This window comes from Lissotriton helveticus, chromosome 3_1 (genome assembly GCF_964261635.1).
Source record: "Lissotriton helveticus chromosome 3_1, aLisHel1.1, whole genome shotgun sequence".
Lineage (NCBI taxonomy): Eukaryota > Metazoa > Chordata > Amphibia > Caudata > Salamandridae > Lissotriton > Lissotriton helveticus.
In genome coordinates, this window is record NC_136061.1 from 1,386,767,877 (window position 1) to 1,386,793,904 (window position 26,028).

At 43.8% G+C, this 26,028-nt stretch overlaps 1 protein-coding gene across 1 annotated transcript in view; it reads right to left on the reverse strand.

Annotated features, from left to right (window-relative positions):
- Positions 1-26,028, reverse strand: part of SEMA5B (semaphorin 5B) — an 827,217-nt gene that overhangs the window by 640,300 nt on the left and 160,889 nt on the right. The window contains exon 2 of the mRNA XM_078682030.1: positions 13,806-13,865. The gene's annotated coding sequence lies outside the window, so the exon portion shown is untranslated. The remainder of the gene's footprint in view (positions 1-13,805; positions 13,866-26,028) is intronic.

Consider the following 26,028-nt stretch of genomic DNA (forward strand, 5'->3'; position numbering starts at 1 on the left):
GAAAGGAATGATCAGAAATTCCATTTAAGCCACAAATAATCAGCCTTGACAATTTCTTCGGGGTATGTAAATAAGCTAGGGAGACCCAGAGCTGTGAGTTCAGACTTAATATAGCTCAGCCGGGGCATCACTTTAAAGTTGTCCAGAGAGAGAAAATCCCTGATTATCAACCTTTTGAAATTTGGCTCACTCTTATGCCAGATCGAAATCCAGCATTGTAGAGGCCTGAATTTGATGGTATCGGAGATATATTTATGACCAAGTTCCTCATAAATGGCAAATGTTGAGAAACTTTGCTGGACCACCATCTGCCGCCTGGGTAGCTTATTTTCTTGCAGCTGGATGGGGCCGCAAGCCCGGTACCCCCAAATGTCACTGTCCTAACATGTTGCGGAGATGCACTCAGCTTTGTAAATGTGGATCAAAGCTTTTATGGGTTTCCTGCCCACACTTAAGTTGAAGTCCAGGACCGACCCACATAATCTGTATAGTGTAAATCTTTTCAAAAGAAAAGAGGGGCCAGACGAGGTCCTGTCATCAAACAAAATGTCCAAATAAGTAAAGGAGCGGACTTGGGTGATCTTGGTTTTAATACAGAAATGACTTTGGTTTAGGCAGGTTTGACACCAGTAGCCATCACAGAAGATTTAGAGATGTTCACTCAAAGATCCAGACCCTCCATAAACTCAACAAAAGAATCAAGAAGCAGTTGGAGGCCTCGTGCCGTCTTTGACATAAGGACAGCATCTTCTGCCTATAAAAGAAGGGGTAGTGGCCGGCAGCTCACACTAGGGGGATCACATTGTGCTCTCAACAATGCCGCCTCTAGACCATTGATGTAGATAGGAAATAATAACTCCTAACTCCTTGGATGATGGGGAAACATTGGGTGCCTGAGCCATCCTCCACAAATCTATCTGAGGCAGACATATCCAAACGGATGTGTGCCAAAAGGGAGACAAGGGCTGGCTCAACACCTAGGGACTACAACTTTGAACGATTAACCCGAACAAAACCTGAAGAGAGATCTATAAAACCCAAGCAAAGGGTACCCCTGTTGGCCACTGTGTATTTCTGAATCAAAAGGTACAAATTCAAACATTGGTCAATGGTGCCCAAATCAGGCCTAAACCCAAACAGTGAGTGGGTGATTATGTTCTTCTCTTTGGCCCACAGAGACAGCCTATTTACGACCACCTGGCCCAAGACCTTGATAGTGGTATCAATAAGAGATATAGGCCTATAGCATCTTGGATCCGCTCGATCACCCTTCCTGGATGGCCAATTGACACAACAGCATTTAAGATACTTGTCAACAAGGGTGCCCAGAAAATTACATCACTCCAAGAGAGGTCAGCTGGGGCACCGTCTGGACCTGGCCTTATTACAGACTAAGCGTCTGATAGCACACATAACTTCAGTAATAGAGAAGGAGAGGCAAATGGTGCTCATGACCTAAATACCAGTGTTTGTAATAGATAACTCTGACCTATCCTCAAAAGAATAAGTTTGAGAAAAGTTGTCATACCATTTATCTTCAGATATCACAGTAGACAAAGTAGGGGTGGCTTTGTCAGCTATAAAAGGATGATTGAAAACTATCCAGAATGCTGCACAATCATTAGGGCCACTATCATTAACTAGCTGGTCCCAGACATCATCCTTGAGGGATTCCTTTCTCTCCTTCAAAACCCTCTTACGGTGGGATCTTAGAACCTGGATCTCACCCCTGTTTCTTGGATAACATGTAAGGGCTTTCATTAAAGCACGATGGGTTTAACAGAATGCCTTGTTAAACCACTGAGGTCTGCTCAAGACCAAAGAACATCAACTGGGAACAGTAAGGGTAAGTCTCACACCTTTGCAGAGTGCAGAAAAAGCAGTTAGAATGTCTTTAGGGCATACATCAGAATGATTACAACGTTCTTACTCTGAACACAATTTCCTAAACAAAATCCAGTAGAACTTCTCTGGAATTATTTTACTCTACCTTAGCTGTCTACCCTGATCTGAAGGGTTCATACATTTCAGGGAAAAGGCCAGTGATGGGGGTCACTGACACTGATATTTTAAGAGTAACACCAGGGAGTTAGGATCCCTCGAAACCATCCATTTGGTCTGGTAATGAACTAAAAGACTGGTAAGTGACAGAGAAATCAGAATATGGTCGACAACTGATTCTGCCCCTCTTCCTACCGGCCTAAGGCATGTGCAAGCTGTGCACCTGCACAGGGCCGCCAAACCCCAGGGGCCGCCACGCCAATATATATCCTTAGATACATGTTTGTGTGGCGGCCCCTGGCAGGGATTTGGCGGCCTCGGGCCCCCTACCTACACTCCCTGCTCAGGGCCTCCGTGAGCCTGCCCAAATGCTAGTTAAAACCAAATTCTGCAAACAAATCATTACGTTTACCTGGTCCCCTTGAGAAGAATGTTCGAAGTGAGGGAATGGTGAATCAACTCCACTCGAGAAATCCTGAAGAACAAACAGGGTCCTGAGCAAGGATGGATGTTAAAGTTGCCCATGAACACGACTGAAGTGTTCTTAGTTAAACCTACACCTAGGATTGCTAAGGAGTTGTTAAATTTCCCTATAACAGAGCCAAAATGGTAAGTGCCAATTCCTTTAGCCTGCAGGGACTTGTAGTCTCCTCCTGTGGACTCTCCGGTGCGGCGGAACCTCCGGTGGCGCTACGTAGCGCTGCTGGGCTGCCACAGGTGCTGCACACAATAGGACCATCTCCTTTAGCTTGCTGAGACTCGTAGTCCCCATGTGCGGACTCTCCCATGCAGCGCGACCTCTTGTCACAGGTGCTGCAGATGATAAGGGCTGCCTCCTTTAGCCCTTTGGCCTGCTGGAACTTGTAGTCCCCAGGTACGGCAGGACCTCCGGTGGCACTATATAGCATTGCTGGGCCGACGCAGGTGCTGCAGATAAGGGCTGCCTCCTGTGGCCTGCTGGAACTTGTAGTCCCCAGGCGCCCACTCTCCCCAGTTCTCATCTCAGTTTCTCTCAGTTACTCCTCACTTTTATTGATTTCTCTCTTACGACCTTTATCTCGCTCTTTTCCTGCTTCTACCAACACTCTGCATCTCTATACCCACTATCGAGGGAAGAAAAATGTAAAAGGAGACAGGGATAAAGATGTGAGGGAGCGAAGAGCCACAGTAAATTAAACGGAGGTAAGGAAAGAAGAATATGAGAAGTAAGAGAAGTAAGAGAGGAAGAAGGAAAAACACGGGGAAGGAGAGAAATAAATCACGAAGACGAGAACAATTAGTACAAATGATGGGAAAAAACTGGAGGAAGAATAAAAGCAGGAGGGGCAGGGCAAAAGGGTGGAAGGATGTAAAAGGCTTAAAACGATATAATAAGTTACTTGGGGTGGGTAAAGGAAAGTGACATGGGAAAATGGGAACGAGAAAAAATATAAGAAATAAAACATTGATGATGTTGAATTCAAGAAGCAAAGAGATTACGAGGAGGAGAGGAGAGGAAATAGAATGTGAAATATTGTGTGGAGCAAGACAGAGTTAGTGACTAATTTCACCATCACTTGTCAACCATTATTACTTGCTTTTACAGCTTGACTTAATTTTCAGTTTCTTGTTTTGCAAACAAAACCGTTTATCCACAGTAATTTAGAACGGTTTCTGCCCAAGAGCACCGACACTATCACTTCTGAGCATCTTGAACAAACAGCTAGCCCGATAACAAGGCAAGATTGGATCTATAGCACAGAGCCAGGAATAGTGCATATAAATATATTCCAGTCGAATGCCGGTATCCTGACCTCCCCCCAGAAAAAGGCAATTTGACAATAATAATGAAATGCCCTGGCAGAACAATGCATTGTTATGTACTGTGCTTGTAAAATATATTGGCAGCAACGTTCCTGGTTAATTGGTTTCATCTTATTAAACTAAAACCCTATTTGTAAAAGCCGGGTCGGTCTATGTACAAGCCAAACATTTACACAAAAGCCAATTTAGCATTTCACAGCGAGAACTAAGCTACAGTAAGCAAGAGATCCTATTAGAGTAAAATCACATAATTCTTTCAACAGCCTTAAGCTGGATAGATTTCCTTCGGAAACCTCACTTCCCAGTAATCCACATGCAGGTAAGCGAACAAAAGAACAGGCACAGAAACTTGGAAACAGACACAGATCAGCAAACCGATACAAACGAAGTCACAAATACAACACGCGCAAAACGTAATTTAAAATATGAACACCAGTGGAATCAACAAATGGGGACAGAAAACCATAAGGTAAGGCGTGGACATAATGTCAATCAAGCACATCCACACATACTAAAACACAACTGAAAATTTAGAACGACAAAAAACAAAGGGACTCACAGGCACATGCATCAACCATTTTTGCGAGCGCAAACGGTGCGATTCGCAAAAATCGGCCATTTGCGCCCGCAAAAAGGGCAATTGCAATGCAGCAAGGTTCAAGGCACTCGCAATTTGAGAATTCGCAAATAATTGCGATTTCTCAAATTGCAATTGCATTGAATTTGCGATTCCTTAATGCAATGCAAGAACCACTTTAAAATAGCGATTTCGCTATTAGGGGCGCAAATTACCATAAAATTGAACTTGATGGTAATAAAAAACTTTGAAAAATGCACTAAAGTGCATTTTTCAAAGTTGTAGGTTACACACACACATGCCCCAAAGGGGCATGTGTGTTCGCAACATGTGTGCACAGAGCAATTTCAGGGGTGCAACAGGGAGTCCTTTAGACACCCATGCGCCCTTGAAATTGCAAGCACAATTTGCGAGTACCTATTGGTACTCGCAAATTGCACATGCAATCTCCCATTCATTCCTATGGGCCTGTAGGCCCATAGGAATGAATGGGAAGGCATTCCATAATTGCGACTCACAATTTGCGAGTTGCAATTAAGGTATGTTTGGGAATCGCTATTTTAATAGCGATTCCTACATGCGTAGGCTTTTGCGATTCCTTAATAATCGCAATTAAGGACTCGCAAAAGCTTTTCTTGATGCTTGTGCCTGTCAGAACAGAAGCGCCGCAAAACACACGCCACACAAAGATTCCCCTAATGCAATCAGAAAAAAAACGTCGACAGAAATCCCTAGCGAATGGCAATCAACAAGACCACCACTACACCACATAATTTAACAATGGCTCAATGCATCTACAGTCCCAGTGAGAGACAAAGTTTATCTGGTGCAAACCGTTATCGAACAACCTCGTAAGATTTGCCTAAAACCTCTTGCTTAAATACGCTATAGCATCTCTTGCTAAGGTCCAATTTCACCTGTTTTATACAGGCTCTTGCTTTCCTTTATGCTATGGTTCCTCTAAACTTACATTCTGTGCTCTTGTTAAGTGAAGTTTCTGTTACAATTTTGAATTGGACTCTAATGTGTTAAATGCTGTCTAGAGTAATGTACTAAAGAAAAAGTAGTCCTGTCTTTTACTGTGAAGCGCTCTGATACCCTATGGGGTCAAGTTTGCGCTATACAAGACACTGAATAAATAATGCAAGGGAAACAAACATTCATAGACTAACATCACTGTGCCAGTCTTTTGAGATCATGAGTGGGTCCACCCAACTTAGGACCATGAGGGAAGACATTTGCACCTAATTTCAACACCACACATCAGTAAGAGCACGATCATGAACATGGAGACACTGCCACACACCACACCCCAATGACAACCTCAGAAGCACAATAACTATCTCTCATCTCCCCTTACTCCTATGATTTGTGATAGCTGCAAAACCAATCCCCTTGTTTGTTGCCAATAGCCATAACTACACGTTTGCAGTCAAAGGTGCATCAAGCAGAAGAGGAATACGTGCAGTAACGTGCACCTACCTACAAAAACTCAAACATTAGGAGCAAAAATTACTCACACTAGACTCTCTGGATCAGGCAGCACAATTCAAATAGGGGTGCATGCAGACGGGGTTTGAAACAGGCTGCAAGACCTAATCAACCATAGCAGGAGCCTCTTTTTGGACCAACCTAGCAGCAGGTTTTAAACTCCAAACACAGTCAATGTGCTGTTGGTAACTGGCTGTTGTGCTATATAATGCAAGGATTAACATAGCATGGAAGCACTACACAATGGACCACAAATAAACAAACATAGCATATAAGTAGACATGTGACATTTTTAACATCTCAGTATCGTAAAGACCATGGTTCATGAGTGGTGTAGTCAGGCGGGCCAGACAGCCTTGACCTTCATATCACAAAAGTAGGTAATCTGTTGGGATAATTCAAAAGCAGACAGATCCACAAACACAGAGGTCTGTAAAGGAACAGGACAGCAGAAATGAACTCACACCCTGTTGTTATGTTTGGCAGACAGCAATCCCTATTATTTAATCACTTTTCCTTTAATTAAATCAAGTACCCCAATCAGTATGCATATTTTTAGGGACTCCAAAGCATTATAAAGAAGTAAGGTGCTACAATGCACAAGCACAAATAATACCCATAGAAGCTGGAAATTTGGCTGGCTGATTTTGAAACCAGTGGATTGTGGAACCAGGAGAAGTAAATGTGATTCTCTTGTTTCCTGCCACACGGAGCAAACTGATTTACTCCGCTGTGCCTCTGTATCATGATAAACAAAAATCACCTGCACATGTAAATAGAAATAGCATTAGCATTTTTAAAATGTTAACTCTTATCTTCGCTAAATTAAAGTAGTTTCCATGTATATAAATGTATAGAATCAACCAACTATACAGCTTAACTGTCAATGCTCACAAAAGGGCTGATACTGAAAGGGATCATAACAGTTCAGTAAATCTTTTGCAGAGAGAGCTCAGAAGTGAATTCTACTTAATTGATGTTTTATTAATCCGCTTTTTAATGTACTATTATAGCTAATGTAATGCAGGATTGTGTGTGTTTATGGTGATTTGAAATGGTTTTAGTAACTAAGACACAAAGATTTGACTTAGAATAAGCCTTAGAAATAATGGCTACATAAATAAATACACATCTACACAGTGCGTCAGTGAAATAGAAAACTACGGCCCACTTCCCTTTTTGAACGTGCTTCTGTACTACAATCTGAGGCGTAGTCCACCACCATGATATCTGTGTTGCCTGTCATCAGGCCTTTTGTCTCATCGGTAAACACAACAAAATTGTACGGTGTCTTTGATACACAAAGAACAAGGGTGTATCTAGAGCCTCAGAGCATGGGCTCTGGTGCAAGTGTGCCCACTTTGGAGCTGAGACCCCAAGTTCCTAACTCATTGGGAAGTCATCTCCACTTCCCCAACCTTCAGTCAGTCCCCTTTCTCCTGAATAGACCCTCTGTATGACCTGCCAACGAACTGCCACGGCCCCCTCTATCTACAAACCAAAAGGCCGGACTTTGCCAGGGGATAAGGTCTTCAGTCCGCTGTGGCCCCTCCTCCCTGCCATCTGGCTTTTTATCCCATCACCTTGTTTTATGGGCACCTCTTTAGGTGCTCCTTCTATTGCCGACTCCAAGGTTGCCTGTACTTCAAAGGATTGGCATAGGTTAGACCACAAAATGGGTTAGACTCTCCTTTCTTCTCCTATGATTCCTCTCTCCCATCACCCATTGCTACTGGTCACTCATGAGTCTTAATGCAGATTTCAGTCATTGTAGATTTGGTCTCCGATCAGATGATGGGTGTACCAGATGTAGGATGGCAGGGGCTGATTTTCTTTACTTGGCGTGGTCCTTTGGGCCAGTGAAGACCTTCTGGTGTGAGGTGGACGCTACAATCTCTTTCATGATAGGTCAAGCCCTAACACTGACCCCACTTTTGATACTTCTAGGACATGTTGGACAGCTCAAAGCTGGCTTCAGGAAATATGTAGCACTTGCGCGGTTACTGGCTAAACGCAGAGTCGCCTGTCGTCGGGGGAGGGTACCGAAATTCAAGGAGTGGCTTAATGATATCATCTACTGCAGTGGCAGCTGGCAGGGAACGGGGGACAAAATTCTTTTTTAAAACCACTTAACCTTTGACGGCTGCAGTCTCTCCTTAGCTTCAGTCCCGTGTCATGCAGCCTTCTCCTCAGCTTCGGCGGAAGCAGGAAGCACACAGTCTCCCTCCCCTAAGCCAATCACCATGCTGCAATGCAGTGTTGTGATTGAACTGTGCACTGTGGTTCGGTGCTCAGACAGCCTGGACATGTTCCCCACTAGGCTGGGTAATGCAGCATGGTGGGGAACTTGCACAGTTCGCATGACTGTTTGGCCATCCCAAGGCGGCCAGTCATGCGCACTAGCTTGTGCCACCACTCCTCCCCCTGTGACCCTAGCCCCACTCCCCCAACCTAGCCCCATAGTAAAAAATAAAAATGATAATAACAGGTTTATTGCCGTTTTATTTTTCCTTTCCCCTGCTCTGAAAGCACTGAGGCGATGCTTCTAAGCCGTTACGTAGGAGCCGCCCCATATCTACTGTAATGAGCAAATGTCTTTATATGCTGAGCTACTCCCTCCCACGTGCCTACCTCAAGACATTTGGGAGCCGCTTCATACATATCTGCTTCTGAATGCCTCTCTCGACAGACTCTGACGAAATTACTGGTGCTGAACACAGAGAACCTGCTGGGAGAGATGGAGGTGCCACCCAGCTTCCATCCTCTTTGACGCTGGGCTCAATCTACTGCCTTCCTCCTCAGAAGGACCCTGACTTGCTTCGTGGTGCTAGTTACTTCATATTGTAAAACAGGATGCCTATTGCACACAACAAGAGAGTAATTCCTTCTCTATATCACTAGTGCGTGTCTCAGTGGACACATTTTTCAAAACATTATACATATACAGCTGTCAGAGAAAACACAATATCTTAAAGAGAGTCTTCTTTAATATCTTTTGCAGCCAGCCGACACGTGTTTCGTCGCTTAACAATGCGACTCCTCAGGGCTGTGAGGTTCAAAGGAAAAGAAGAAAGGTCGCTTAGCCGGTGATACTTCCAACCCGGCTGGGCTCTAGACCATGTGAAGTGTGTGAGTCAAGGTAGACTGCTCCAGGTTCCAGTCAGAAACTCGAGTGCGAGTATTTTGCTGGTTCAATTCAATTCAGTTGTTGAAATTATTATCGATAAATATTTTAAGGTCCTTATCCGGAACACGGGATCCCACACGGCATCAAGGCAGTCCACGTATAGCTGGTAGAATACAATCCGGATATCCATCGAAGGGAGTACACCCGCTACTTCGTTACCTCTAGCGGATGCCGGCGGATTTTCCCTAGCGGATTCGCCTTTCTCTAGCTTTATTGAGCTTCATTCTCCCCGACGCCGAAATATTTATCGATAATAATTTCAATAATTTTATGTAGATGGTAAGTGGGTTACTGCTTTTAACACCGAGATCCTTTTGTTATATGCAGTTCCTAAATTGTAATCTCAATATAAGACAGTGAACTATGAAGGACATGTGACTCCCGCAACTTGTAACCCTCACTGTCTAATGTAACATATCCTGTACATTGATGTACACTTATGATTTATTGTCATGGATGGAAAGCTCCGACACGCAGCATCGCAACAAGTAGTGTTATAAAATAAGTTTTAAAAAATAGTGGTATTTGAGTTATTTTTGTAAATTCTGGGACGGGCCAACACATCTAACATTCCTAGAGGGCATGCGTATCTCTTATATAGAGGGACTGAACAATGTGAAAAGCATGCCTCTTAAGTGCCTGTGAAGTGATGACAAACTGTGTGCCTTTGTTTCCCCTCCTTTGCATTTACATACAGGTGTGAGGCTCTAGATAGCTTCCAGCCAGGATACAGGAATAAATTGAGGCCGGGTGGCCCCTTAACCTACCTTTGTGCTGGACTCTGCTAGAATTTAAAACAACAAAGCCCCCTTGCCGCCAGCCCGGTGCTGCTTGAAATGAAAGCAGACAACGTGCAGGCACTACTGAATGTGTCCTAGCCTCTGAAAATGACACCAGGACCAGTTCAGTATATTTCAGTGGGGCCCTGCTTCTTGGCAGGGTGGACGGCGTTAACCCTGTAAAAATAATGGGTAGACACATTCCACCCAGAGTGTACCCCCGACTTGTGCCCTGCTCCCAAATGTGAGGAACTGTCAGTTTAGGAATAAGCCCCCCCTCCTCCCCATCCACCCTCCCCTTCTTGCCATCTAGCATTTAAGACATACAAAGACATAAACACAATGTGTTAAGAGGCATAAGTGAAATATGGTGGCTTAATCTTTTGTAATTTCATCATTTTGTATTCTGCTTTTTACGTAAAATGCCATCATGCCACATCATGTGACTTAGATTTCATTTGGGTAAATATCCTATCACAGGAGCAAGAAAACAATGCGAACAAAAAGAATGCGAGTGGTTGTTCGCTTCACATGTGAGTTTCCTCCATTTTCTTACGGTGAAATGCATCCTCATGTTCAAAATTAACAAGAGGATGCAATTTGTTCTAGAAAACCGCAGAAAAAGCTGCACCAGTATTTTGCATATTAACATGCATTTTTTTATGGCATTTTGACTAATTTCTGCAAAGAAAATTATGCAAATTTCATGTAGCCAGGACCTTGTTGGATTGTTTATCCTATCCTGTTGCTTGGCACTGTTCCCCTATGTGCCAATGAGAAGAAGATTGGACAGATCAGAAAGCAACCTTTTTATCTCCAGCTCGATGTATTTCAATGTGTCTGCTAATCGAAAGAGACTGTATAGGTATTATGCAGGGTCATTAGCATGGTTTAAAGTGCCTGTTAAGACAAAAATGCATATATGCAGTGCTTAATTTGCAAAAAGTTAAGTGCCAGGGCCTTTCTCAGGAGGCCACTAGAACTTGCACTACCCATTGCCCCTGCCAGTGCTACCGGCAGTACCAACACAACAAGTAATCTTCACACTCCAACAAGTGTGACACTTCAAGGATATTTCAGGCCTCTCGAAACAATAAGAATTGTATAGGCCACATTTTAATATATATTAGAATATTGGAATGTTGAGAACTCCATTGCAGACAATGGAGTCGCTCGGGTCTTATATTATGTTGCACTGTTCTTTTCCGCCTCTTGTGATGCTATGTCAACTATGAACCCTTCTTTTAATGCTATGTCTTGTAAAGCGCTTTGATACCTCCGGGTCTAGTCAGCGCAATATAAAACTCTCAACTAAATAAATAAATAAATGGCTGGTATAAGCCCAGAGCGCCAACGTTTCAATGTTAGTCTTTCTGTTTCTCCCAATATAAATCAGAACATTCTACCCTCGGTGGGTAGAATGCTCTAATAGTCTTAAATCCATTCTGCCTTAGGCTTTACTGGTTGTTAAAGGCCTTCACCCTCATTATAGGCCCTGCCTGTGGCTCAGCCTACAACTTAGGTTCAGGGCCTTTAAAAACCAGTATAGCCTTCAGTAGTCGGCTATTAAGCTACATTGAATTATTAAACACTGTGTTTTGTGCATATCTCAAAATTAGGCAAACAGTGCCACCACGTGGCGGACTGAAATAAGTGCAATGTTGAGAATTTGAAGTGCTGGTGCTGAGCACTGGAAATCACTGGCTCAAATCAAGTACTGAGTATATGGTTACACTTCTCACTCTTACGAGTATTAATGCCTAGCTACTATCATTTAAAACTCAGAATATTTATATTACTCAATTACTCAAGAATGATCCATTTTAGGGCTGGCTTGACAGAGCAGCTGTCACCCGACCTTATGTGATCAACCTAAAAATAAGCTTTCAGGGGTACTACAGAGAGGGGATTTAGCTCTGCCGATAAGTTGGTGGACATGTTTTGATTGGGCAGAATTTGTGAGGACATGTTTTGATTGGGCAGAAGTTGTGTGCTTGCATGCAAAAAGTGCTTGCCATCCATGCATCTTTGAATATTGTAGAGGGGGGACCGTAGTGATGATCTGGCCCCGTAAACATTCCCATATTCAAATACGGACCCACAAAATTAAAAGTCACCAACTTGGATTTCTGTACAAACACATGTAATTATCACAATGTTCCTTTCTAGTACCTTCAACTGCTAAATACAGTACTATTTGAATCTTTAATTTTAGAAACAATGTACGCTCATTTTTAACATTCATCCCTATAGGTGTAAGACTGTTGAGCCAAAATATCTATTTTGCCTCAAGGTGGCTAGGTTTCTTTTCTAAGTCGCCACCTCTCACATCTTCCCTCAGTTTATCTATAGCAAAACATATAAAGCTGTTCAAACTACCTCCATGACATTCATGAAAGAAAGTAGCACACTGCATGTCTAAATGTTTTTACGTGTTCCCTAATTCTTTCTTTCAACTGTGTAACTGAACTGCCACCATACTATTTAGAACAATCACATGTAAGTCTACACATTTAATCTCAAACGTTTTCAAATCCAGTGAACTCCCACTATGGCTTAAAGTATATAGTCAATAGTTTGACCTATTTGGATGCTTGACTGCAGGCTTTGCACTTCCTACAGCAGTCTCCAAAAATGGCTGCTTGTTACCATGTCACCAGTATTCACCAACCTGGATAATGTAATAGCCAGATTTTACGATCAATCAGGGTCTAATCAAATGCCAGAACGTATTGACTTTTTTAAGTATAGGATGTTTTAAAACCAGACAGCAGGACTTTTTTTTAATCGGCTCTTCATTGTATCAATAATGTAGTCCAATAAATGTTGAAACTCACAGCATAAGGGAGTTTAAAAATGGAAAGAATTAACCCACTGAAGCCTGAGTAGCTGCAGTTGAGCAGGCATAACAATACTAATGGTTTGTCATGAGTGTTTAGGTATAGTCATCATGACTAGTTAAAGCGAAGGCACCCTATAGCACGCATGGAATGATACGTGTTGTAATCCAGTTTATACGAAGAAAAACAAATACACAGAAAAACACAGGAATATATATGAATACAAAATGGAAATGTAAAAAAACATCCTGGGACCTAATTATGTGACACAATCCAAATTGTTTATATACTTAATTAACCGGTGTTACCAACAACAAAATTAACTGAACTTTATAAATTAATTGCATAATGATGAAAAGCTGCACCAGCTGTGGTGTATTTTGAACCTGTGGCTTGTGGGTTTCTAGGTGGGCTCTCAGCTCACTGAGTTACAATATCAGGTGTTTACTCAGATACAGAGAAAAGACTGAACTTGAGGTGCTACCAGCTCAACTCTTCCGTAAAAGCGCTAGATTCCGACGAGCGGACTGCTCATCTGATGGTGCAGACACTATTTTCGTATCTGGATCTGCTGAAACTATCAGCAGTAAAGCGCCTGTGATAGTTCACTCGGAAAGGTCTTTTATCAGTGACACACTTTATTTAGTATTCCTGCAGGGCTTTCTCTTCCAAGCAGCCGACCATTTTGTGCCTCTGGCAGAACATTCTTGGTAGCAGGGCAATCACAACAAAGTAACTCGCCCTGAGGTGTTTAATGCATACACAAAAACATGTGATTAAAACTATCCATGCTCCCTTTTGTATCTACGAAAGCTACTTTCGCACTCATTCCGAATATGTCCCTAAAGCTTATTGAGGCACAGACGTCACAGAGAGCCAATCACAGGGCAGATAAAGTCCCTGACCCTGGCCTCACACTGAGGTTAATACTGGACTACACACGACGCTTGAGAAGCGTTTTCAAACCTCAGAGCTGCTAATGGCCGCGAGGGAGGACAATGGCGGGAGAGGGCCGAGCCATTGTCAGCTGGAGTGGCAGAAAAAATAGGAGGCTTAGCCGCTTACTACCAGATTTCGGTCAAATAGCGTATTACGAAAATCTAAAATTAAGAAGGAATTGAACTTACTGCGGCTGCATCACGGGGTTGTCGCCGTCGGGCCGTCCTCGGTGTTAATCCTGAGGTAACCTGCAGAGAAACAGTAGAAAGGCCTTAGACTCCCCGCGGACAAGTACAATGCACATCTCGGGGGCGGTACACGGGGCCTAGCAGACTTGGACATAAAGGAAAAGTATAGGCATTGTGCACCGAGGAAGCGCCGCTCACACCCGCCATCTTGTGTGCATTTCCTTACAATGACTCCCACTGGATTTTTTTTTTACTGTATATCTCACTGGGTGGAGGAGTCTTGCAAAATTCAATTATGAAAAAACTAACGATAAAGATGTACACAAGCGAGCCAATAGACTGGATTCAGGCGGGAGATACTCCCGAATTTCTAAAGCCAAAAATGGCTTTATTTTGGCTATCTCCCGCCTGAAGTTGCCTCTGTTCCAGTAGAAGTCAATGGGGAAATACATTCTCCCAATTATTATAATTTTTTTTAATCTCACACGTGGCGATTCCAAAATGTTGGCATGTATGAAGATGCCATACTGTATCGAGGTGTCAAAACCACTCCAATCTACAATGCACATCACACAAGGTCAGTGGTGGCTCCTCCACTAAGGCGGAGGAGCGTTGCCCCACTGCTTTTTAGCAGTGAAATAAAGGAAAAATAAAATGATAATATCTTGCGTTATTATCATTTTATTTTGTCCTGCTGCAGCAGCTTTGGAGGGCAGGGCAAGGCTGCTCTGACTACAGGAGCAGGGGGAGGAGTGGTGAGCACACTGGGTAAGTGCGCATTAATGTTTGTCCGTTTCAGGCTTTCCAAACAGTCATGCATACTTTGCATGTTCTCCACACAGGCTGCATTACAGCCTGAGTGGAGAACATGCCCAGGCTCCCAGTCAGCTTCTGAGCACCGAACCACAGTGCTCAGACCAATCACAATGCTCCATTGCAGTGTTGTGATTTGCTGTGGGGAGCCTGTGTGTGATCTTCCTGTACCAGCCAGAGTGAGGGACTACGGAGGAGAAAAGCGTTGAGAAAGTATAATTTTTTTTATACCCACTCGCCCACTTTTTTCCCGCCCCTCCCCCCTGATCCGTGCCGTCCGCCATTGCATACAGTGAAACCCCAGTTAGAAATTAGAGCCCAGTTGTGTAAGGATAAAAATTCCATCTTCAGCAGATACTTTCACGGGCCTGGTGTTACAACAGGTATGATATTTATGAAAAGCATTGGTGTTACGGTTTTTTAGAAGCACACATACACTTCTGCAGTTCTTAATTTGTGCCTGTAGTTGCCGGGAATTGGGCACCAGGACTCATTTCTGGGACTGGGACATATTTTTCCACATCAGGTTTTGTTAAAGAGCAAGAAGGGAAAAGGCGGAAGAAGGCAAGATAGGAGAAGTGCAACAGAAGGAGAAAGAATGGATAAATGGGAAGCTTTAAGTGTGAGATAAGGAGATCTGAAGTGTAGGGTGGTGGAAGAAAGAGGGGTGACGTGGAATCAAGCATAGGTAACCCTGTATTCCGCGACCCTTGCATTTGTCATAATTGGTAGAGGGCTCCTAAGAGAAACTTTGGGCCTATTAACTTTTTTTAACCTATACATTAAGCAATGTTTTAGTGAGGTATTAACAGTAATTCTAAGCATTGAAAGCAGACTTTCCTAAACGTAAAACTATTTACAGGACCACAAGTCAGTGAATGACCTGTGAGTAGCACTTTCACTGCTCAGATGACTCCACTAAATTAAAGTTCCCCTATTGAGTGTAAGTGGTCAAGGTATACAGCAATCTATATTGGTAACAAGATGAAGAAAACAGTATTTTCCATCTGTACATGTACATCATGTAGAGAAATTTAAGAGGACGCTCCCTAAATTAGCCACATAACTTCTGTGATTTACTTTGCACAATGGGACACACACACAAACCCACCAACATTCCGCCATTGATTCACAAGTAGGAACAATGAGGAGTGGCTGACATTCTGAGATTGGACATCCCACCCCATAGTGAACTGTAAAAATCCAAAAAAATGCATCTGGATGCAGTTACAGCAACTACTGTATAGTCACCTTTACAACTTTCCGTCCTTTGTGACGCTTAGTACACCAGCCAATCACAGCTGAGGGCTGGGTTGGGGCGAGGCGTCTTCCTGTGATCTCACAATTTAACAGGAAAAGTGTACAGCATATACTGTACCATGCAGATTTTGGTGCAGTAAGCACCTAAATCTGTATGTTATTCCCCAGAAACTCCTATTAGGTGCTATTTACTGCATCAGATAAATAACGTACAGTGTATTGTTATTTATCTGCTGCGATAAAAAGTAACTGGATTGCAGCAAACCCTCCTGAACATTTACTGCCAGACTATGCTTGCACCATAATGGCACTCTTTGAACAATAGCACAGCTTAATGGTTGAATAACAGGGCTTCTGACTCAGACTGCCGGAATGTTAACAAAACACCCTGGTTCGAAAGGGATGGTTCTGTCCAGAATAGTACTGACATTTGTTTGCAATAAATTGACTTTGGGTTTCATTAGTTGCATCACGTTTTAACAACATTTTGATCCCCCACCTTCAAATAGCAATATTCAACTCCCTTTCTCAATCCCACCAGTGCCACGGGGTAACCACTAGATAAATGTGCTGTCCAGCAAAGGGTGTTCCTTTCAACTTGTCCCCCACTTACTTGAGTATTGGTCTTCTCCCAGCTTCCTGTTTCTATCACCACATGTTTGCTATTTACAAGTTCAGAGCCATCTTTACTACAGGGCCTGGAGATGCCAAATATAATTGTATGCCATATACGTGAAATACAGATCTGCTAACAAGCACCGTGCCACTGTGGTCGCACAATACTGTCACTGCTCACACAGTCGCCCAGTGAGGAGCTGATATCACACGTTTGGAGTGAGTTAGCTGGAAACCCTGGCTCAAAGTTTACACCTTGTGTTTGGAGACTAGACAATGTGGATGCCCCTGAGGAGGATTACAAACTCCAGAAGACATTAGTGTGAGCCCCTGGAAGCTTTGTTTGTGTCATTCTTGGGGAAAAGTGGAAGTCAAAGCTTGTCACAAGGCCTGCGCCCCTCCAAGGCTGCCCCCTCCTGTCACATAAAAGCAATGGGCTCAAGGTCCTGTCACCATCAACAGGCCCTACCCCATTTAGACCTGCTGTCTCTCACATGTGATTTGTCTCACAGTGGGTGGTCGGGTTATATAAGCATCATTCACCAGGGTCTCCTCATTCTTACTTACTAAATGAAAGTAGTAGTATTTGTAGTTTTAACAACTGTGAACATTACTGCCAGACTACACTTTCACACTAATGGCACTCCCGAACAATAGGCACAGTACTAATGCCTCTGAACATTAATGCAAGACTACACATGCATAGTGCTCGCACTTTTGAAAATAACTGCTGGACATCTAAATTAGACACTACCAGTCCCTTTGAACAGCACCAACTGATTGCTACAGGTGCAACCCTAGCACGTCTAAGCAGGGAGGCAGATATAGCACTTCGTCATTAATCCATAGCATATTTGTTTCAGATAAAAGAGCCTTAGAATCGTAGCATAATGTTAGCTCAGTCTCCAACCCTTGCAATGCAAATCTAATTGTTATATTGCAAAACACGTATATAAAGTTTTAATCAACAGTATACATTTAAATACCTGAGCAAGGCAAGCAGTAGTCAGCACAGATTGTGGTAGCCCTCACAGGTGGGTGTGTGCCCTCAGGAAGGCTCGCAAAGCGCTCTGGGAGCAGTCCTTCAATTATTATTTTTTCTTCCAGTCTTCATGTTTTAAGTAAATATTGCCCATTTCTAGGTCGAGCAGCACATGCTCTGCGAGGCATGCTGTATTCAGGTATGGACTTGAAGCTCCGCCCACTCTCCGCCCATACTTTTCATTGGCGTGTGTCATTGTCCTTTGGAAACTGTGGCTTTTCATTTGTCAATAGGCTTAGTAGTCCCTCCTTAGTACCACCTTGTCTCATTTTGTAACCTCCCATGGCGACACCCCCTGCTACATGTATTGTTACTTGGTAGGCTTTAATTACAGCCCCCGGGCACTATTTTGTTAAACGGCAGGACACGCTCTCTCACAGCGCTTTTTTTTTTCTTTCCCATAGCACGTGACGGCCACAGTTTTGATTTATTTGCGGTGCTGGACACGGCTGCATTTTTTAATCATTTATTCGTTTTTTTTAAACTGCCAATGCCGCACTTTCAATTTAATGGCGTCCGCGGTCCTTTCCTTAGACGTGGCTCGTCTAAGGAAAGGGGTACGGCCGACATTAAAGTGAAATCGTGGCATGTGGGGCTTTTACAAACAAGCAGTTGCAATGCAATAGGTATCGCATATATGAGAGTTTTGTAAATGTGAGACCTATTGGAATGCAAATGCTTGTTCAATGAGGTAATCTTTCTTTCAAACTTGTCATTCAAGCTACTCTGATGTGATAAACCTCGTTAAATGATGGTAAACTACGTATACCTAAATGCTCTGGGGTTTTACAGAAGGAACACAACTAGGATAAGTTTTAATGCTGCTTTGGCTGAGCGCCAACAGAGTCTATAATCAAGTCATGAAGTTCCCGTCTCTGGCAAGTAGGGATAAGTAGAAACGCCCAATTTGCTAAACACTACATGTGTAGAAAAAGTTGTTTTTTGCACAGTCCTCTCCCACCTCCATCTGGCTGATTAAACCCAGAAGCGAGGTCCTGGAGGAGTGAGGTCATCCCCAGATGGAGAGAGCTTAGCAGCAGAGAAGCTCAAAGGTAGTGTTGCTGCATGCTGACAAAACAGTCACGTCCAATCCCAGAATTAATTTACAAACAGAAGAGGTACAGCTAGGCGTCAAATGGACTCCTGTTCTCCGGTATCAAGGCGTTTCGCGAGTGATTTTTTTATTCAATTAATTCGCAAAGAAGGGCCAAATACGCCAACCGACAATTTCCATTTTCATTGTTGGGTGCTCTTTGCAGACCGTGGTTAATTGGGTTAGTGTCTCCTCGTCAGTGTACCCCAACCAGCATTGTTGGTCTGTCCATGGTGCCTGTGCTCAAACAGTGACGACAGACTCAAAATGCGGTCCCTCTTTGCACTGGCTGGAATCACAGACAATGGCCACCAGAAAGAGGAAAGAAAAAAAAGGAAGAACAGACAAAAACCTGAAAAAAATGACAAAACACGCAGCAGAGCCAGCCTTTCAGTGCATAAACAAAAGGTGGCAGCATAAAAAGCAACAGAAAAAATGCATTATGTGAAAATCTCTACCTTGTGACCGAGAAACTGGTTATCTTAAGTAAAACTACCAAGAAAACAAACATCAGTTTTATTGCCAGAGGAATGCAAAAGCTTTTTAATTACTGGCTATATTTCTACAGCCCAAAGAGATAAAACGCTTTTGGATTATGCACTTACAGCTGAGAAGTAGGTGGCCAGAGGTTCGAAACGTGCTCGTGCCAACACATCTGCCTCTCTCATTTGAGGCAGAAAAAAAATGGAAAGTACTGAAATGGACAATTAGAAAAACAATAAAGAAAGACAAGTGTCCCCTGGACAGATACAAACAAAGAAATGGAATGACTACATGCTTGCTTTCTAAAGATTTTTTTTAAGAGCAGAGGATTGCTTATGATATTTTTTATGTGGTACATAAAATGTAACCCCTTCCGGGCTCATGACGAGCTAAGCTCGTCATGAGGCACGGTGGCCGCGTGCTCATGATGAGCTGAGCCCGCCATGACACGCGCGGCGCTCACCCGCGGGGCTAATTCCCCCGCTGGGCTGAGCGTTCCAATAAACGGGCGTGGTCAATGCGAGCTCAGCTCAGCGCCACCGTGCAGCGTGACGAGCCGAGCTTGTCACGAGCAGCGTGGCGCTGCACACGCCCCCCTTGCCCCCAGCGCCACGGGGGAATTAGCCCCGCGGCGAAGGTGATAAAAAGTAGGGATCAGGGGCGATATCAAGCTTGCGGACTAGCGAAGGTCTCCATATTTTTTTTGCTCTTCATTCCTTTGTATCACTCAAGTGGCATCTGCAGTACAAGTATAACCCTGGCGACGGTCCATGTATCCATTTTGCCAGGACACCATATATCAAGACCTGGACTTTTCTTCCTTAGTTAGTGTGCTAGTCCATTTGATTCTATGGGAGTAAATATATTTAACATGTTTACTTTTCCAACAATTTATATTCGTTTTTGGAAAAAAAGAAGCTAATATAGAAATAAAAAGCTAAATTTAGTATCATTTTTTCAGTTTTTCCTCTAGACGTTTCCCTAATGTTCATTTACATTGATTTCAATCGTATGTCATTATTTCTAGTGATTGGTTTTATATTGGTGTAAGATTCTGGTTCTTCAAGCTATGGGGCGGAGTACCAAGTTTTGCCACAATAGGAGTGTGGTGAGATCAGGTTAATCAATATAAAGTAACCAGCCTTAATGCCATCTATGGTCTAGGCCACTGGAATTATAAAATATTGCAGCTGTAGCGTTTTCTGCATAATTATGAATGTGTCGCTGTTGTTTTATAATCCATCATCTGCTGCACAATCTGTACATTTTTATTAAAAAAATATCTCTAGCTGAAACAGATCAAAAGTTACTAAAACGCGGCAACACGTGTTGATGTGCAGTGGAAGACCGTTTGCAATAGATACTGGTCATCGTTCTTTTGCTTATTGCAGTATTTGAGTGTCAAACTTGTACTAAGGAGGTAAAACCTATGCCCAGATAGTGTTAACAGGTGTACAAATGAAAATCTAAAGAGGTAATACTAAAAAAAAAAAGTGCTGTACATTACGTATCTTAATTTGCCCACCGCAATGTCCCCAGGCAAACCTCCAGAGGAGGACTAGTTTCTGGGGGGAAATCTACTAGAGAGTCCATTGACCTTCTCTGAGTTATCATTGTGCACCTCTTCTCATGTTTTTATGACTTCATGGAGCATAACGCCCATTCGTTGGCTTTCTCCCCACTAGTGATACCCTTTCTTTTCACCAGATGTAGGGACGCTGCCTCAAAGCTGGCCCATCGTATCATATCCTCTCTCGCCGCTTTAAATCCAGGCGCTTTTTCTCTCTTCCAGTGCACGGCTATAGCCCTTTCGACCAGTGACAGTGTCAAATCTAAGAATTTACAACAATTTTTGGGATTCTGAGAGCAGGGCATTAAGCCCAGTTAGTAATGTAGCAAGAATGGTGCTGGCAAGGAAATAGTCTCATTTGGCTGATGCTAGGGAAGTAAAATACAGTCATTATCTGGGTTCAATAGGACCCTCAGGGCTCTGGGCTTGGTGACACTACACCTGCTGCACGAATGGTAGCTGCACACCTGTGCCCAATAAGCAGCTTTCCCTGTGGTTTCTTCTCATGTATGAGTCACTGCCACCCAATATCAGTTATCTATTCACAATTCCACAAGATACAGCATAACTCTGGTTCCGCTGCTCCACACCTACAGCATTCTACAGGGGTAAGTCCGTAGATCGTATGGAGTCTGCTTGGGGTAAAGTAAGTTTACTGAAGTGCATTGAATTCTAGCAATGTAAACTTAGTATTTCTGGATACTTTTGGGTGTAATCCAGTGAAAGTGCCCAGTCCCTGTCTTCCTGCTGCCTTCCAGTGTCATTAGACCATTTCTCTTTAAGAGCATTCAAGTTGTGTTTAGTCTGCTAGTCTTACCATATCCCTACATAAAGTCGTCATTAGTCGTCTCGCTCACCCTACTGCCAGGATCTGTTGAAGAACACTACATTTTGGGCTCTCCACTTTCCCTACCAAGCTTTTGTTTCATTAGTTCAGTTATTTTGCCATATGTCAGGAACTGCACCACTTTGTGTCTTCCCTTTGTTTGAGTTCTAGAAGATCTCTCCCTTCAACATTCACGTTCTCAAGTGTGTCCTCCCGCAACTACCTCTAGGGATTCATCCTGTACATCCATTGTGGTCCCTTGGAGACAGATAATCGGACCACGGCTACAGCCTGTGCTAAATTACCTGAATGCCAGCTCTTTCTAAGCCACATTTTCTAGCAGAAAATTACGACTTTGAGCAAAGTAGTCTATCCACACTGCCAACATGGTTCCAATGGTAGTCGCTCTAGCCAGTGGTGGCCAGCACGGATCGGGTGGGGGTGGGCAGGGGGAGCAGGGGTAAGGAGGTTCAAATGAAACAACAAAAAACGTACCTGATAGTTGGGTCTCTCCTCTGCTGTCACTCCGTTTTCTCTCCATGCCGGAACAAGGAAGCAGGAAGCACCCGGCTCCTAGGCTTCCCAAAGCCAATCATAACGCTGCAATGCAGCGTTGTGATTGGTCTGACCACCATGGTTCGGCGCTCCGCCAGGGAATGGAGCCATGTGCATGTTCTCTATGCAGGCTGTAATGCAGCCTGCATGGAGAACATGCAAAGTGCGCATGACTGTTTGGCTGGCCCGAGATGGCTGGCCAAACAGTCATGTGCAGGTAGGGAGTGCAAACCACTCCTTCCCTGCCCAGCTCTGTAAGCAGAGCAGGCCTGCCAGCTTGGCTCGCAAAGCTGCAGCAGCAGGGCAACATAAAATGATAATAACTTATTATTATTTGAAGTTTCCTTTATTTCACTGCTGCAAAACAGTGGGGCGCGGCTCCCACGCCTTAGATGAGGAGCCACCACTGTCTCTAGCTCACTTTCTTGTGGCCCTGTCAACACCATTGTAGTTTAACAGAATTTAGACATAGCGGGCCATTTTTTAGACCCGTTGCGGATAGGCCGCCAAACAGTAAAGTTAATTATCTGGTGCCCGTAGACACCCCCAAACTCTGTGGACAGGAGTTTGGGCTTCACCTCCCTTCATTCCATACAAGGTCCATTAGCATTATGCGCCCAATTGTTTTCCTCTGTAAAGTGATTGTAACATGAATATTTGCAGCTTGAAGTAGTGTTTTCTCCATTTAGGTAAACTGTACTATATTAACAAAGAATTTGTGAAATGTTAACACTGTCCTGCAATTATAAAATGTGTGAATGTACATTTAACAGTATGTTTCTTTCAAATAACATTTTATTTGGTCACATCCATTTCCCTAGGCAAGCCAAAGCTTTCCAGGCCTCTCATATTTGTGGTGTTATGAGGTCACCGAACTAAGCGGTAAAAGGGTGACCTTTCATTTTGCAGGAAAGAAGTTTTTTTTTCTAGCGCATGTGACTAAAGTTCTACCCTTTTCAAGAGAGTTGGAAGGATACTTGTATTTAGTTTCTCAGTCAAACTCACGCATTCGCTGGCCACTGTAGCAATAAGAGGGCTTCAAATGGAGATTCCTTTAAGACTTAGTGACGCCACAGACACGTCATTATCGCTGTCCAATGAGACTGTACGTAGTTGCTCTGTTTTATGTAAGGGTGCACGTGAGAGACAAAAAAAGGCAGCAAGAGGAGACAGAGGGAGAAGAAGAATATAGAGAGATACAGAAAGGGATGGGGAGAGAGAGAGAGAAAGAGACAACGTGAGAGACATCCATAGAGGGACTGAAAGAGAGAGGAGGGTGAGAGATAGCCACGCAAAAGAGAGAAAATGAAAGAGGGGGTTGGGGGAGAATGAGAGCGCGACAGAAAGCAAATGAGAGCTGAAGAGAGTGACCTTTCACCAACTGAAGTTTCCAAGCCCACTCTACCCCTCCCTACACACAGCCCAGAAGATGAAAGAACCCACCGCTGGAAGCCACGTGAGAGGCATCTGTTTTACCTTTGCTTCACAACACAAAGTATTTCAAGGACCGCTCTGTTTGGCGTGTGATGGGGCGAGTGGACAGCAGGGAAGCCACAGAGCGTTCTGACGGGTCTGCTAACCTCAGTTGTGAACAGTGTTATTTCCAGCAGCTTTTCCACCTTAGCTCACGATTAAGTGTGTTGGCCATTTCTAGAAACCGAACAGTCTTGCCGCTGAGCCCACCTTTGTCTTTTGACGCGCCCTAAGGCTGTTTTGTGAAAGTCATGTATTTTGTTTTCAAGTATACAGCATTCGATATCTTGCATCATATAGATGGGTTGGTATGCTGAATTTAATCTCACTTTGTTTTGCATTTCTCTCTTTTTTTTTTTTTAGATGTAGCTTGACAGCTAAGCCCAGAGGGATTTTTGGCTCTGTCTTCAGGACAGAGTCAGGGTGCAGAGCCAAAGGCATCCCAGGCCAAAATGTTCAACCCAGCCCAACTCCCTTTATTCTTTCGCACAGTCTCTGCCTTTTTAAGCCATCCATTCTCTCTTTCTCAGTCTCTCATCGCCTCTCTGATCCTTTCTCTTTACCTCCCCACTCTCCCTCTATTTCTTTCTCTCTCTTGAACCCTCCCTGTTTGCTGCAGTTAAACTCAGGGAGCGGAGGAAAGTGACCGATGCACTGGGGCGGTCCTGGGCTTTTGAAGTCCACCTCCAAGGGTTTCAGCCCAATGGGAAATGCCCGGTGGAATAAAAGGCCTGTCTGGCCCAGCCCTGTTTGAGGAGTATTTCTCTCTTACCTCATGCTATTCCCTGGGGGTGTAACATTCTGACTCATTGCAATGCATGAGGAACTGGTTTAAACCTCCAAAGTAAACTAAATCATCACAAATTAAATGTTTTCGACTCAGACGAGTTGCACAAATAAAACTATTTCCTTTTCCTTTCGCAGGTTTCCTTATGTTTTATTCAGAACTCAAAATGCAAGCCAGAGCCATTGACTTTGCTAGTGCTTAATATGAGCCGGTCGCTGCTTGTTATGCTATGTTATGTTATATGTCTTATAGAGAGCACAGCTGCCTCAGCAAAGGGGCGTCCCGGCGCTAATAACAGTCAGAGGGAGGGGATCACCAAAGAACGAACAGCCTAGAGTGAGGAGAATAGATGGGTTTTGGTTGCCTTGCAGAATGCTAGAAAATTGTTTAGGCTTGTGGCCTCCACTGGCGCTTACTTTTGGGCACTGTATCTTCACAAGTGCTGACAGAAGGAAGGCAATCAAGTTTGGGATAATTTTTTTAATTTAAATAAACGGTAATCGTTAAACCCGCCAAGTCGGGGCCATTACTCTAGAGCATCATTTTGCAACATTACATGTCACAAATTGGCATGAGGCGTCGCAGAAATATCACTAGCACTTTCTAGCATTGGACATCACGTAGTGCTTAATTTGAGCCGGTGGTTTCCAGTGCTCGGCACGGCACTTAATTGTCAACACCGGCGCTTGTGGCAGTCTACCACAAGGTGGTGCTGACTGGCTAATTTGGAGATGACCACAACAACAGTTAATTACTAATTCAATATACATTAAACATGGCTCTTACCTGCAACCAAATTCCTTCTTTGGGTGCCAGGAATAGTCGCAATTGTCACACTTGTGTGTGATGGTTAGTAGTTGTGTTGTTACTATCATTGGCAGCACTGGTAGGGGCGGTGTGTGGCTGCAGTGGCCTCCTGACAGGAGTCCTGGCACTTATTTTCTTTTTACAAATTAAGGACTGACATCACCACCGGTTTCCACACCCACCTCCCATTGGAGGAGACTATCATCTGAGAAGGCTAAGCTGGAGTAGGCTGTACACCCAAGCGTGTGCACGTCTCTGTCCCTTATGCTTTGTGTCTGGCAGCAGGGCTGGACTGGCTGTAGCGGGCACCGGGCATTTTCCAGGTGGGCCACCAGGGAGTTGTTGCAAAAAACGGGTTAAAGGCTAGTCCATGTGAGTGTAAAGATAATGCAGCAACTGCCGCACTCATACTCCCGCGCAAATAGAGCGCTCCAGCGTCCTAAAGCTGTAGCGCTTTGGCTGGGCCCGAATAAGTGGTCTCTCGGTCTGTGGACTGGGCAGTACGCATGCGCCCACCTTGCTGACAGCACTTCCAGGCAGAAGATAACCGGTGGTAAGTCACGTGTCTCTGGCTAGGCAGGTACAAATAATCCAATGGGAGCAGGCAGTAAAAAAGAAAAATCGCAGGTCATCATTGGTAGTTCATTTCATTGTATTCAGTCACATAAAATATCAGTTTTAATTAAGTAAAGCAGATCCGGATTGTCATCTTAACAGGTTTAGGGCAGACATATGCGATCACCTAGTTGACAATGCTCCTATCCAGTGGCCTAGCTAAGAATGGTGCTTTTTACACTTGTTTGTTCAGTACTATATGGTGCCAAAATCTGTTTGGCAAAGCTCATGGTGCACTGTTGATTTATTTCCCAAGAAGCATTGCCAACCACCTTTCTGTGTAA